The sequence below is a fragment of the Carlito syrichta genome, unplaced genomic scaffold (genome assembly GCF_000164805.1).
Source record: "Carlito syrichta isolate Samal-C Ts95f unplaced genomic scaffold, Tarsius_syrichta-2.0.1 Scaffold301856, whole genome shotgun sequence".
Taxonomy (NCBI): domain Eukaryota; kingdom Metazoa; phylum Chordata; class Mammalia; order Primates; family Tarsiidae; genus Carlito; species Carlito syrichta.
In genome coordinates, this window is record NW_007245952.1 from 785141 (window position 1) to 799508 (window position 14368).

Consider the following 14368-nt stretch of genomic DNA (forward strand, 5'->3'; position numbering starts at 1 on the left):
AGAGAGAGAGAGGGACAGAGAGAATAAAAGAGAGAGAAACACAGAGAATGAAAGCGAGAGAGAGAGAGAGAGACATAGAGAATGAAAGAGAAAGAGAGAGAGGGACATAGAGAATGGAAGAGAGAGAGGACTATAGAGACTAAAGAGAGAGAGAGAGACAAGAGTGAGTTAAGAGGTAAGAAACAGAACAAGTTATGAGGGGACAGAGAGAGAATGAGTTAAGAGGCAAGAGGGAGACAGAGAGAGGGTGAATTAAGAGGTGGAGAGAGAGACAGAAAATGAGTTAACAGGGGGAAGAGAAAGAAGAATGAGTTAAGAAGCCCAATCCCAGGGATGCCATGGTTCTCGCCTTTCCTGAGGTTGGTTGTTCACATTTTCCGGCTTTCCCATGAGGCATTTCTCTTTCCTTACAACTACCTCCACCCTTTATTTGAGCTAATATGAGTGAGTTTCTGCTATTTGTCTTGACTGAAAACACACCAGCAGAGAAGTGGCTCATGTCCCTCCTTCATTTCTGCTGCTCCTTCCCTCCACCGTGTCTAGAAGGCTGATCTGCAGTGCCTCCCACTGCCCATAACTGTTATGTTATAACTGCTCTGATAGCCTTCAAGAAAATACAATCCAGAGAAAATGTTGGTGATTAAGTGGCATAGACTTGTCCTTTGCAGAATAGGCAGTGATAACATCACACAGCTCACTCCATAAGGAAGGGGGATTTTCACCCTCTCAAGAAAAGAGGAAACCTGATTAAATCCTCTACAGTCATAAACCCTGTGCTTTATAAATGCATTGTGACAGTAAGGAGGTTAGAGGGAGAAAGTTTTAGCAAATTTCCTTTAATGAAACTTGATGGGATCCCTTACCTGGGTTTCTGTTGACTCTTAAGCTGCTTTGAGGAACAGAGCGTCGTCTACATCCACAGAGGAAGCTCAGCTGAACAAGTGAATGCAGCCAAAAATGAATCAGGAGGTCTAAACTGATCTATCCGCACTAAACACAATATGACCCACAATTAGGCTTCTTTAACACATGCCTCAATGACACTCCTACAGATATTTCTTGAGCATCTTCTTCTTCTTCTTTTTTTTTTTTTTTTGAGTTAGAGTCTCACTCTGTCGCCCAGACTGGAGTGCAGTGGCCGCTCCCGGCCACCACAGCCTCAACCTGCTGGGCTCCGGCGATCCTTCTGCCTCAGTCTTCCAAGTAGCTGGAACTATAGGTACACACTACCACGCCCGGCTAATTTTTGGGATATATTGTAGAGATGAGGTCTCGCTGAATTGCCCAGGCGGGTCTCGAACCCGCAGGCTCAGGCAATTCACTCACCTCAGCCTCCCAAAGCGTGAGATTACAGGCTGAGCCACCGAGCCCGGCTGAACATCTTCTATGTTCAGGCTCTATGCTGGGTGCTGGCTTCACAGAAGTGGATGAGACAGACACGCTCCTGCACTAAGAATACAGAGTCCTTGGGGGAAGAGGGACACTTATTTATAAGCATCACAAGTGTTACCAAAGGGCAAGGGCATGGGAGCGGGTCAGGGAAGGCCTTCCCCCAGAATGATCCAGGGGCAAGAGCCTTCCAGGAGCAAGGTTACTATTTAGAGGAAAAGGGCAGCTTCCCATTGGGTCTCATATGATTTCTTTGTGCAGTTAAAGGTCCATCTCCAATCTCCCACATGGCTGGCCATTCCCAACAGCAGGTCACTCTTTGGTGGAGTATTGGGTGGGTTTTTTTTTTTTGAGTTGGAGTCTCACTCTGTTGCCTAGGCTAGAGTGCAGTGGCACACTCACGGCCACCCCAGCATCAACCCGCTGGACTCAGGCAATGCTTCTACCTCCGCCTTCCAGGTAGCTGGAACTACAGGTGCGTGCTACCATGCTCAGATAACTTTCTGATTTATTGTAGAAATGAGGTCTCGCCAACTAACCCAGGCAGTTCTTGAACCTGGGCTTAGGCAATTCCTTCACCTTGGCCTCCCAAAGTACGTGGTTTTTGATCACCTGTGTGTTCCCTGCCGCAGATGCTGTAGGTGTCTACATATCTCCCCTCATCCTGCCACAAAGGACCCCTGTAGACAGCTCCCTTACAGTCTGAGAGCCACCCTGCATCTGCCTGCATGGGTTCACTGGCTGCAGTGTGGCCACGTGGAGCAGGCCAAAACAAGGGAGACTTGACACCTCTTGTGGGTATTTTACTGATATAAGACAATAAGAATTGGAGGATAGACACCCCGGTTTCCTCACCCTCCAGTGGGACAATTCTGACATATGTTTATGGAGGATCCCGAATGGGATAGGGGCCCCAGTTACCCTTAGTGATAACCTGCTCATTAAGATGTCTTTAGGTTGGGCAGGTTAACTCATGCTTATAATTCCGGCACTTTGGGAGACCAAGGTGGGAGGACTGCTTGAGCTCAGGAGTTCCAGACCGGCCTGTGCAACTTAGACCGTTTCTACAAAAATGAAAAATAAAAATAAAAAACTTAACCAGGCATCTGTAGTCCCAGTTACTCAGGAGGGTGAGGTAGAAGGATCGTCTGAGCCCAGGAGGTCAAGGCCAGAGTGAACCGTGATTGTGCCACTACACTCCAGAGCCTAACGCAATAAAAAAAGATGTCTTTAACTGGCTTTCTTCCCTTCCCTGCAGTTCTCCACTGTACTTTTCCGGTTGCTTCCTGGGATCACCTTCACAGTCGTGTCCTGAAACCCTTGTCTCTGGGCCTGCTTTTGATGGGGAGCCACTTTAAGACAGTCTCCAAGCTCTATATGTTGCTTTCAAACTGATTGTCATTATTGTGTCTTCAGCTTGTGGGGCTTCCTGGGGAAGGAAAGGGGGGACGGACGGAGAACTTACATTTTCACATCTTCCACTCCTCCCTTAGTCATAAAGCTTTGGTGTGGGTGTGTGATTCAAACTGGATTGTCCTTAGCTATTGGAAAGTAGTGAGCCAAGAGGGAAAGAGGGATCATCGGTGCTAATGTAGCTGAGAGGAGGCCAGGTATGGAGGCTTACACCTGTAATCCTAGCACTTTGGGAGGCCACAGAGGGAGGATTGCTTGAGCCCAGGAGTTTGAGACCAGCCTAGGCAACATAGCAAGACCTCATTTTTACACAAAATTTTAAACAATTAGCCAGGCATGGTGGCATGTACCTGTAGTTCCAGCTACTCAGGAGGCTGAGATGGAAGGATTGCCTGAGCCCAGGTGGTCGAGGCTGTGGAGAGCTGTAGTTGTGCTACTACGCTCCAGCCTGGGTGACAGAGGGAGACTCCAACTACAAAAAAAAAAAGTTGCTGAAAGGAGAAGAAAGATAAAGATTAGAGAATATTCTTTGGATTTAGTGAGAAGGTCTTTGGTTTCACCAACATGGGCTATTTTAGTGAAATGTTGAGGCCAAACATGTATTGGAATGGGCTGATGATTATCTCTGTATATTTTCTGGTTTCTCTCCTTCTTACGCAAACACAGAGTCATTTAAAGCAAATGTATCTAGTTTGGTTCCTTAGTAAATGGATATTGAAACCAAAGATCAATATCATTCGACAGAGGGTGGCCATGAGCCAGCATTCAAATGCTCTGGTTTCCCTCTTCCTACCACTACCTCCTTGCAGTGTAAGGATGCAACACTGACTTCTAAAACATATTTTTGCATGAGAAATACAGTGAGGGGATAATATGTTTGATTTTTTTCCATATAGCCCAATTGTCTTCAACTAATAGTAGAACTTGGAACTTCAGTCTAGACAGTAGGAAAAAAAAGGGGTAGCTCATCAGTAGGAAACTGTTAAAGACACCTGTCTCAGTTATTCTTAGTAAGCCTTCTCCAGACGGCTTGTGTTGAAAAGTAAAGAACAAACTGGGCACGGTGGCTCACCCCTGTAATCCCAGCACTTTCGGAGGTGGAGGCGAGAGGATTTCCTGAGCCTATGGGTTTGAGACCAGACTAGGCAACTTGGTGAGACTTTGTCTCTATAATAAATCAAAAAAATTAGCCGAGTGTGGTGGCATGCACCTGTGGTTCCAGCTATTGGAAGATTAAAGTGGAAGGATCACCTGAGCCCAGCAGTTCGAAGCTGCTGTGGCCATGAGCATGACACTGCACTCCTGCCTGGGCGATAGAGTGAGAGTCCACTCAAAAGAAAAAAATAAATAAATAAGAAAAGCAAAGAACAGAGAAGCAAGCCCTGAGGGGATGAGCCCTAAACAGAGAATCCAGGGACCTGAGGTCAGGTTCTTTTTATTTATGTATTTATGTATTTATTTATTTTTGAGTCAGAGTCTCACTTTGTCACCTAGGCTGGAGTGCAGTAGCACGATCACAGCTCACTGAAGCCTCCACCTCTTGGGTTCAGGTGATCCTTCTCCCTCAGTCTCTCGGGTATCTGGGACTATAGGCACATGCCACTACACCTGGTTAATTAAAAAAATTTTTTTTTGTAGATACAAGGTCTCACTATGTTGCCCAGGCTAGTCTCGAACTCCTGAGCTCAAGTAATCTTCCTCCTTCCTTGGTCTTCCAGAATTCTGGGGTTACAAGCATGAGCTACTGCGCCTGGCCTGAGATCAGGTTCTATAACAGAATCACACACTGTGTGACCTTGGGTAGGAAACTTCCCCTTTCTGGACATCCTGTTCCTCATCTATGAAGTGACAAGGTTGAAAGTGAACTTCAGCATCAACATTTTAGGGTACTTTGAATCTATTACATCCACTCCACGGGGGTGCAAACTCTGTTTCCATGGTCCCTCTTAGGGTCTGCCAGGGGTAAGGAAAGGATGAAAAGAGAAGAGGGGCCCTCGTTCATTCACAAATAGTACTTTTTTTTTGAGTTGGAGTCTCACTCCGTTGCCCAGGCTGGAGTGCAGTGGCACACTCGGTGGCCACCCCAGCATTGACCTGCTGGAGATCTTTCCACCTCAGCCTTCCAAGTCATTGAAACTATAGGCACGCGCTACCACGCCTGGCTATTTTTTTGATTTATTGTAGAGATGAGGTCTCACCAAGTTGCCAAGGCTGTTCTTGAACCTGTGGACTCAAGCTATCCCCTCACCTTGGCCTCCCAAAGTGCTGGGATTACAGATTTGAACCACAACACCTGGCCTCTTTTTTTTTTGAGTAGGAGTCTCACTCTGTCACCCAGGCACAGTCATGGTCACTGTACCCTCCACCTGATAGGCTCAGGTGATCCTTCCACCTCAGGTTTTCAAGTAGTTGAAACCACAGGTGTGTGCCATCACAACAGCTAATTTTTTGATTTATTGGTGAGATGAGGTCTCATCAAGTTGCTCATGCTGGCCTCAAACCCCCTAGACTCAGGTAATCCTCTCGCCCCCACCTTCCAAAGTGCTGGGATTACAGGCGTGAGTCACTGTGCCAGGCTACAAGTAGTGCTTGAAGCCTACTGGGTGCCAGACACTGTTCTAGGCATAGAGAGGTGAACAAGAGAGCATCTCCCACCTGCTCTGGTTCAACCAAAGAAGGGCTTGAATGAAGAGAGGGATTGGAGTTTAAAATAAAACAACAGTAGAAAACAAGCCTTTTTCTCATGTCATTATCGCTGGCACTATAGATACATGAACACTGATGTTTATTTTATTTATTTTAAAAATGAGATGAACCATTTGCTCTCTGGCAGTGAACAGAACCCTATGGGAAAATAACGCTCAGGACAGGGACACTTTAATGGGAAAAACTTGGGACTATGGGAGCCGTCCTGGGGAGTGAGACGGTCTGGGCAATCACAGCAGAAGGCTCAAGGCAGTGCAAAGATGTGGGTGCCTCACTGTGGACAGGAAGAGTGTCTGTTCAGAGGTGGAGGAGGGCTCTCCATCCTGGGCCTCCCTGTTTTGCCAATGACTGGCCCTAAAGTTACCAGTCAGGTCACAAAGCTGTTTTCTATAAATGGGGGATGGAGGTGGGGAGGGGGTGAAAATAGAAATGATTTATTGTCCCAAGGCAACAGATCTGGGCACAGGCCCAGTGCTACTGAAAGGGTCCTTTTCATGATGCGTGGGCAACTCTCTTTGCTTCCTAAGTCATCAGAGAGGCGATTGGAATGACTTTTAAACATGGACCCTGTCAAGTGATGCAAAAGTCCTGTGATTTACAACCCCGAAAAGTTTATCTTGCTCTGGGAAAAAAGAAGACCTTGGAACCAAAGCTTCATATTTAGAAGCCAATAAAAACATCTTAAAATAACGCCCCCTCCTCCCTCCTGCTCCGTAATGAGAAATGGAGGGATTTAGCAAGAGGTGGGGGTTGTGGGTAGGACTATCGCAATCACCAGTGATTGAGCTTCAAGGTCCAAGGACTTTGTTGTGGGCACTGGAAACCTAATGATTTATAATTAACTCCAACAAAAAAACCCAAATGCCATGCACTTTCCTAACAGAGCTACAAAAATAACCACATTCACAGTGTTTGCAAAATTGGAAACAAATGTCCCAAGGAACAGAAGAGTTCCATGCTGTCCTACACAAGCTTTGGAGGAAGAAAAATACTGGCACTCCATCACGACCACAAACGATGAGCCAATATCGTTTGTCATGGGAAATGCATCCAGGCAAAATCAGATTGCACCATTAGTCCTCCATGACTCTGAGAAATAACCATACTGAGATGCCTCAAATTAAAAGCAGCCACGGGCTGGGCTTAATGTCCTCTCTCTTTCTAGCTGCTGAGTTTTGTTTTTTTTATCCCTTCCTTGTAAATGGAAGAACTGGAAGGGGGAACATGAATGCCTAATTGTACCCCTGTTCCTTAAACAGCTCAGATCCATGGGGTGCTTTATAAAAAGTGGGCATAGACAAGGGAAATGACCATGAAAAGTACTGGGGGACTCTGAGGTGGCACGGAAGGGCATGGTGACCTTAGTTCATTGGTGAAGCATGATGGGAGGGGGTTGCTGGTGATTGGGCAATGAGATAAGAAAATTTGTTTAGGGTGCTTAAATTCCGCCCCATGAATAACTTTAGTTCTTGTGCTGATGTGGAAGATGAAAGGTTTAATGATGGGAGTTTACTCAGGAAAAAGTATCTGTAGGACTCTTGCTGCTATTGATATCAAACTCACGCAGCCAAGGACAGAATTTGTATTCTAATACAACAGTGAACGAAATCCAGTAATTACAGTAAACCCTTGACAGGCATTCCCCTTCGTTTGCACACCCCCATGAAACAGTCTTTATAATAATTCCAAGTTTTTACCGATGAGAAAATAAAGCCTTTGCGAATTGCGGTAACTTCCCAGATTTCAGTTAGTGGGAAGCAGAGTTGGGACAAGGGTCTGCTGTTATTTGACTCCAAAGTACATGCTCTAAACTAAGTCTTAAGGGGGTTTCTATGTGTTTTCTTCCTTTAGGGCAATGTTTTCCAAACTGTGGCTCCACAGCTCTCAGGGCCAGTAGGAAAATTTCAGATGACCTTGTCACCATCTTTCTAATTCTGTATGTCGGTTTGAAACAAAACACTTTCAACTCCCACATCTCATAATCCTACCTATGATTCTATGAATTAAATAATGTGCCTCCCCTCAGGGGACCCAAGATGGTAATATCGACTGAGTGAGAAGGAATATAGATGAGTGAACTTTGAAACTGACTAACTTAAAGGTAGCAGCAATAAAATATGAACTTGAAAAGTGTGTGAGAACCAACTGTATGGACCTTGTCGGTCTATGTAAACTTTGTGCAATGAATATGCAAATTTTCTACATATTTGCATGGTTATGTACTTCTAACAGTCCTGGGTATGGCCCCCTGGGAAAATGCTAGTTTAAACCTTTCTCAAAAGTTACCTATGAGACCAAGACTTTCCACTGTTTCTGTCTAAAACATGGGATTAATTGAAGAAATTCTCACTCCTCGTTTTTTGCTGGAGAGAAATTTATTCTTCCTATGGGAAATTTTTAAAAATGTCCTAAAACTATCTGAACTCCAGGAACTTGAGCCTTGCACTGTAGCTGCCTTTTGCCCCTAAGGAATATAATCTATCTAAGTCATTAAATTGTTGTGAATACCAATAATAGGACATTTTTTGGTATTCAGAATATGAAGGTAAAGTATATTAGATTTTGTGTGTGTGTGTGTGTGTGTGTGTGTGTGAGTGTGTGTGTGTGTGTGTGTGTGTGTATTTGCTCATATCTAAAAACTAATCATTTCAAAACTCTTTAGATTGATACAGGGTTATTTATTAGAAGGCTCCAGAATGTTCTAGAAGCAGCAATCTTCTGGTGATCTTTATCAAACAGTTCTTCTTTCTTCTCCTACATGCTGCTTTTTTTGGTTCTTTCTCTCTCTTTCATTCCTTCTCTTGTTCTCTTTTCTTAAACTTGGTTTTAATAGGGAAATAAAATGTCAAATATATTTGAGAAAAATCCAATGGTAAAATTTGCAAATGGGAATACAAGTTGAAGGCAACGCCAAAGTTATGCGGTCAGATTTTTAAAAAACTTTATTTCTCTGCTAATTAGGTTACACATTTTAAATTTTAAACATGTGAGGGATCCTGTGTGTAGAGAGAGACTAATTCCAGCAGTGCTTGATAGTTGAGTGTTCAGTGTTTCAATGGTCACAATAGACACCGTAAACAACTCATATTTTTTTGATTGCCTTCTTCCAAATGGCAGTGTGGAAGAAAGAAAACAGAAAGTTAGAACTGGACTGAACTCAGATGTCATCTATCCTGGGGGTTTCCATTTTTTTTTGGCCAGGAAAAAAATAATATCCAAAAGTCTGATGTGTAAAACACATAGCCTCGAGAGCTATGTATTAGAAGTGTATATGAGTGTGGGTTTGTGAACATCTCACAATTCTCTTACTATAGGGCATTTGTCTGGCAGAATTGGGTATATAAAATGTTTAGGATTGTATATTAAAAATTCCTGATATCAGACCATCTTCTCATTTTTTCTTTTCTTCCCCCCACCTTTTTTTTTGAGATGAGGTTCTTATTAGGCTGTCCAGGTTGTTCTCAAACTCCTGAACTCAAATAATCCTCCCACCTCAGCCTCCCAGGTAGCTGGGACTGAGGCTATAGGTGTGAACAATTGTGCCTGGCACACCTTCTCATTTTATGGAGGCAGAACCCAAGTCTCAGAAAGTTGAACGAAGTTGTCCAAGGTCATACCTCTAGAAAGAGGTGGAGAAAGCACTTAAACTTAGCACTCTGTGCTTCCTTTTTCTACTACCATTTCATGTTTCATGGATGCAGATAAATTATGCTTGTTAGTAAGAAATCCAATGAATATTGCAGGTGAAAATAAAGTTAGTGGATATGTAAGAATAAAGTTGAAAACCTTGTAAAGGCTCACTAAGATGTTCTCTAAAAATTTGTATATAGCTGACAAATTAATAATATGAGAAATAACTACAAAAGAATTGTATAACAACATTGTAAGTCTGGGTGCAGTGGCTCAAGCCTATAATCCTAGCACTTTGGGAGGCTGAGGCGAGAGGATTGCCTAAGCCCAGGGGTTTGAGACCAGCCTGGGCAACTTGGTAAGATCTTGTCTCTACATTAAATCATGAAAAATTAGCTGAGTGTGGTGGCGTGGCGCATTCCTGTAGTTTCAGCTACTTGGAACGTTGAGGCAGAAGGATTGCCTGAACTCAGCAGGTCCAGGCTGCAGTGGCTGTGAGCATGCCAGTTTGGGTGACAGAGGGAGATTCCGACTCAAAAAAACAAAAACAAAAACAAAAACAACAAAAACATTGTAAACACTAAGGATTCTGCATCCATTTGGATTTCTTCATAAATGTCTTTAAGCTCTCATTACTCTTTAAGAAAATCTAAACTGAAAATTATGTCATGAATTTAGTTTGTACAAAAAAGAAAATGACCAATTTAAATCAATAGTCCTATTCTCAATGAATAAGAATATATGAATGAATGAAAAAAAATTGCAATTGTATCTCTTAAGTTAAAATAAAATTGTCAAGTGCTTTAAGTACTATTATTTATAATTATTTATGATTAGCCAACTTAAACAAATTGTTTGATCAACTGCCAGTCTCAATCACATGAATACGAGGGGCTCTTTCTTGCAACTCTGCTGTGTCCGTCCATTCACTGATGCTGATATAAATTTTTTAACTCTTAGATTTATAATTTTTCTCAAATCCAAAAATATATGCTTATATATTACTGTAAATTCAGAATATGTGCTTTCCTACTGAATTTCATTATATAATGTGCTATACTTATAGAACAAAATAATATGATCCTCTGTAATTCCAATTTAGAATTACTATTAATTCATATGTGATAAATGTAATAAAAAATTTCCCCTCAGAATATCTCTATGCAGTATTGTTGCACTTCTCTTCCAGCAAATATGGTAGTTTCTGCCTTTATGGAACTCACTCTCACTTTATATCACCACCGTTTGGTTAGAACTTTGTATTTCTTCTGTCATGAGGAAACATTCACTGTGTAGACATAAGGATGGTTTTGAAGTTGCCCTTGGGATTCCCCAAGCAGATACCTGATGTTTGGTCAGGCTCATACCTAGTAGGATTTAAGCAGCTGAGAAGGGGCAAAGGCAGGGAGTATAAGTAGTCCAGGATTTAAAAAGTCAAGTTGTTGGGAAGAGTAGTGCAACAGAGATTTCTACTCTCTGCTTTGCTTAATCTCGGTTGCTGAGGTGATGGTGTGGCCCTAGCTCCTAATTTCCTAAAAGACAGAGGGAATCAAGGAGAGTAGGCTGAGCATAATCCTCTTGTGATGAAGCCAGGGACAGAGGTGCTAGGATTTCCTCACTACCTCCAACCCAAGTCATCCTTGCAATGGACTGACCAATGCGATTGATCCAAGCATTCATTTATAGGCAGGGTTTTGTTCTCTTCTGATTCTAAGTACACTTTTCCTTGTGGACAATTCATCTTCAGAGAAACCAGGCTTCACAGTTCTTCAGAGCTTGGGTGGTCCAACTGCCACTCCTTTGTTGAAAGCTTTGCAGCACACTGGCAACTTTAAGTTCCAGTGATCACGCCCACCTCTCCAGGCCTGTGAGAATATGTGGATTTCAGCGCGCATGTCCTTTCCTGCTTCCCTCTTCCCCTTGCAGAATGAGGGTGGAGGTTCATTCCAGGAAAATGAAGGGATAGGGCACGGCCTTTCGCATTTGGTAGGTTCTGGGAAGCTGCCCCCTTCACCCTCAAAACACCACTCATTCTTCTTCTGTTGTCTCAGCACCGTATTTCCATCATTAAAGATTCATCACTCCGCTGATTCCAAGAAGCATTTGTTCTTCAAATATGGAGAAATCACACTTTAATTGGATTACCAACTTCATAGGAATTAGTACATTTCTTTGATTAAAAAATGCATTTCCCCCTCCCCACATTTTAATGCTTGAAAAGCTGTTATTAAATTGATGATTCATTTGAAAAGAGATGACATTTTAGCATAAAATACTATACCATGGCTTCTTTAGTTAATTTCTAATTTTGACTTTGAATGAAATTGTGTAACCACAAGATTACGGTGGTAATGACAGGAGAGGAGGAGGTGTGAGGAGTGTGGGCGCAGATTATTGAAATGAGAGAGGGATTGTACTAGAGAACATTTTACTTACTTGTTTTTATCAGGGATTATGGTTTTGACCTATATTCAGCTGCCTGTCATTGGGCATTTCTCCCTCTACTGGAGTGGGGAAACTCGGATCTGTTTCACTGTTACTATCAAGAGTCACGCTTATCGTCTACTATAAAAAGCTACAAAGAGCCGGGCTCGGTGGCTCAGTCTGTAATCTCGCGCCTTTGGGTGGCTGAGGTGAGTGGATTGCCTGAGCCCGCGGGTTCGAGACCCGCCTGGGCAGTGAGACCTCATCTCTACAATAAATCAAAAAATCAGCCGGGTTACTTGGAAGGCGGAGGCGGAAGGATCGCCGGAGCCCAGCAGGTTGAGGCTGCGGTGGCCGGGAGCGGCCACTGCATTCCAGTCTGGGCGACAGAGTGAGACTCCAACTCAAAAAAAAAAAAAAAAAGCTACAAAGAGATTAAAGGCACAGTCTTGTACTTCAGGATATGTTGGTTACTGGAAATTGAGAGGTTTTGTGACTTCCCTGGTATATTTGGTAACAGCTTTATTGTAAACTTGACCTGCCATGCAACTCACCCATTTAAAGTATACAATTCAGTGGATTTAGTGTATTCATAGCATTGGACAACCATCTTCACAGTCAACTTTAGAATATTTTCATCATCCCCAAAAGAAATTCCATACTTTCTAGCAGTTACCCCTTATTCCTTCCATCTCCCCCAATGCTAGATACCACTATTCCATTTAAATTTGAAGTCCAAAAATACAGCATGGTGGCCTTCTAGGAGTTAGAAGTTTCAAGAAGATTCTGAATTTTGGCATTGCTCCTTAGAAATCATTTAATTTCTCTGAACCACATTTTCTTCATCCGTTTAATTGGTGTAATGACACTCACATCATAGGTAGTTATTTATATGGGAGTTATGAGGGTTAGATAAGGTAACATCAATGAAAGTATCAACATAGGGCATGTTGTATAGTAGGTTTGGAATATTATTTTCTTCATCAGTTCATCTCTTTTCAAGACAGAGCTCCTAGTTGGATTCCTGAAGGATGAGCATTTCCTCATCTCTCTCCTCCCTTTATGAAGACTGAGTCCTCTTTTAGGTGCCAACTTGGTGTTTTCTCTCCAAAGTTCCTTGTTGGTGACACCCAACTCAGTAGTTAAACTGATAATACAAAACAGGGGGTGTGATTTTTATTTTCTTGGAAAAGAAAAAGTGAGATCATTCACTTTATTCAAATAATGGAAAGTCAGTCTAAACTCTTAAAAATTCTACCAACTGAGTGGTTTTCAGAGAGATACAGGGTCCAAGGAACCAAAGGATGGATATGAGACAAAAACGATGATCCTCTGACTACCCCATGGACATTCACGCAATGTACGGACAAAGAGATCATGGCCATCGGACTCCAAAATCAGCTGGCCTTTGGCCGTGGAAATTCCCACCGAGCAGTACCAACACTGTTTTTTGAGAATCTCAGAGAGATCTGACTTGTCTTTATCTGCCAGTTCTTAGATAGCAGGAGGTGAGGTGTCTTTCTGTCCTAATGTGATAGATAGTGAAATTGAAGTAGATGATAGTTTTCATGATCTGAGGTCCTGAAGTCTTCCAAGGAGAACATTTATGATGATCTTCTCATAATCCTAAACCCCTTACTCCTGCTTCTGCCAGAATCAGGATGCTCTGAGGGCTTTTTGGCTCTCTCCACATCTCTACTGACTTTTGCCAACATCAGCTTCAGGCTATACATGAAAAACATATTAGCCAAAAATAAACTGGTCAATATAACTATTTGGTAAAAGACAAAAAAAAAAAAAAAAAAAAAAAAAAAAAGAATATTCCTTAGACATCAGTCCCAAAGTTTTGATTTTTTTGTGTGTGCTTAATTGCCACCACTTTGTACTCTTTATTTATCTTTAAGGATTTTTGCTCACTTAAACATTGACTTTTCAATTGCTTCCGTATTATTTACTGTTATAGTTCAAATTTATTTTTAGTCCATCATTCCTATTCTTGGTATTTGTCAAATTGGAAAATTGGAATAATAGGATTTAGTTGAAATATCCAAAATATCATAGTGTGATAAAATAAATATACAGGTTTCCAATATATGTATGTCTATCTTTGTAGAATAATTATAGTATGTAGAAACATATTTGGACAATTATACACCAAGATCTGAATAGTGTTTGCCTTGAGTGAGTGGAATTATTTTGCTTGTTTATATTTTGCTAATTCATTCAACAAAATTTTATTAAGCTCCCACTAAACGTCAGCCATATTCTTTATGTTGGTGATATGGCAATAAAGAAAAAGAAAAATCTACCCCAATCGAAGGTGCACACTCATGAGAGTAGAAAGCAGACAAAAAATTAGGTAAGATACATCATCAGCTAGAGAGTGACAAGTGCAATGGGGAAAAATGAAGCCAGAAAGGGGACCAGGCATGCTGGGGAGGGGTTTGGTTCCAATTTTAAACAGGGCTATTGGGGAGGTCTCACTGTCAAGGTAACTTTTGAGTATTTGGGAAAGATGAAAAGCAGCAGAAGAAATAGTATGCAGAAAAGACCTACCAGAGGAGCATGTTTGGGGTGTGTGTGTGTGTGTGTATGTGTGTGCATGTGTGTGTGTGTGTTTGTGTGTGTGTGTGTGTGTTCATGGTGAGACAAGGTGGCCAAGGGGGCTGGTGCAGAGTCAGCAGGAGAGAAGAGTAGGAGAGAGTCAGAGAGGTCACAGGAGGGAAGGTCATGTGGAGCCTTCCATGCCATCATGAAGACTTAGGCTTTTCTGCTCTCAGTGAGTTGGAAAGCCACGGGTGGGGTG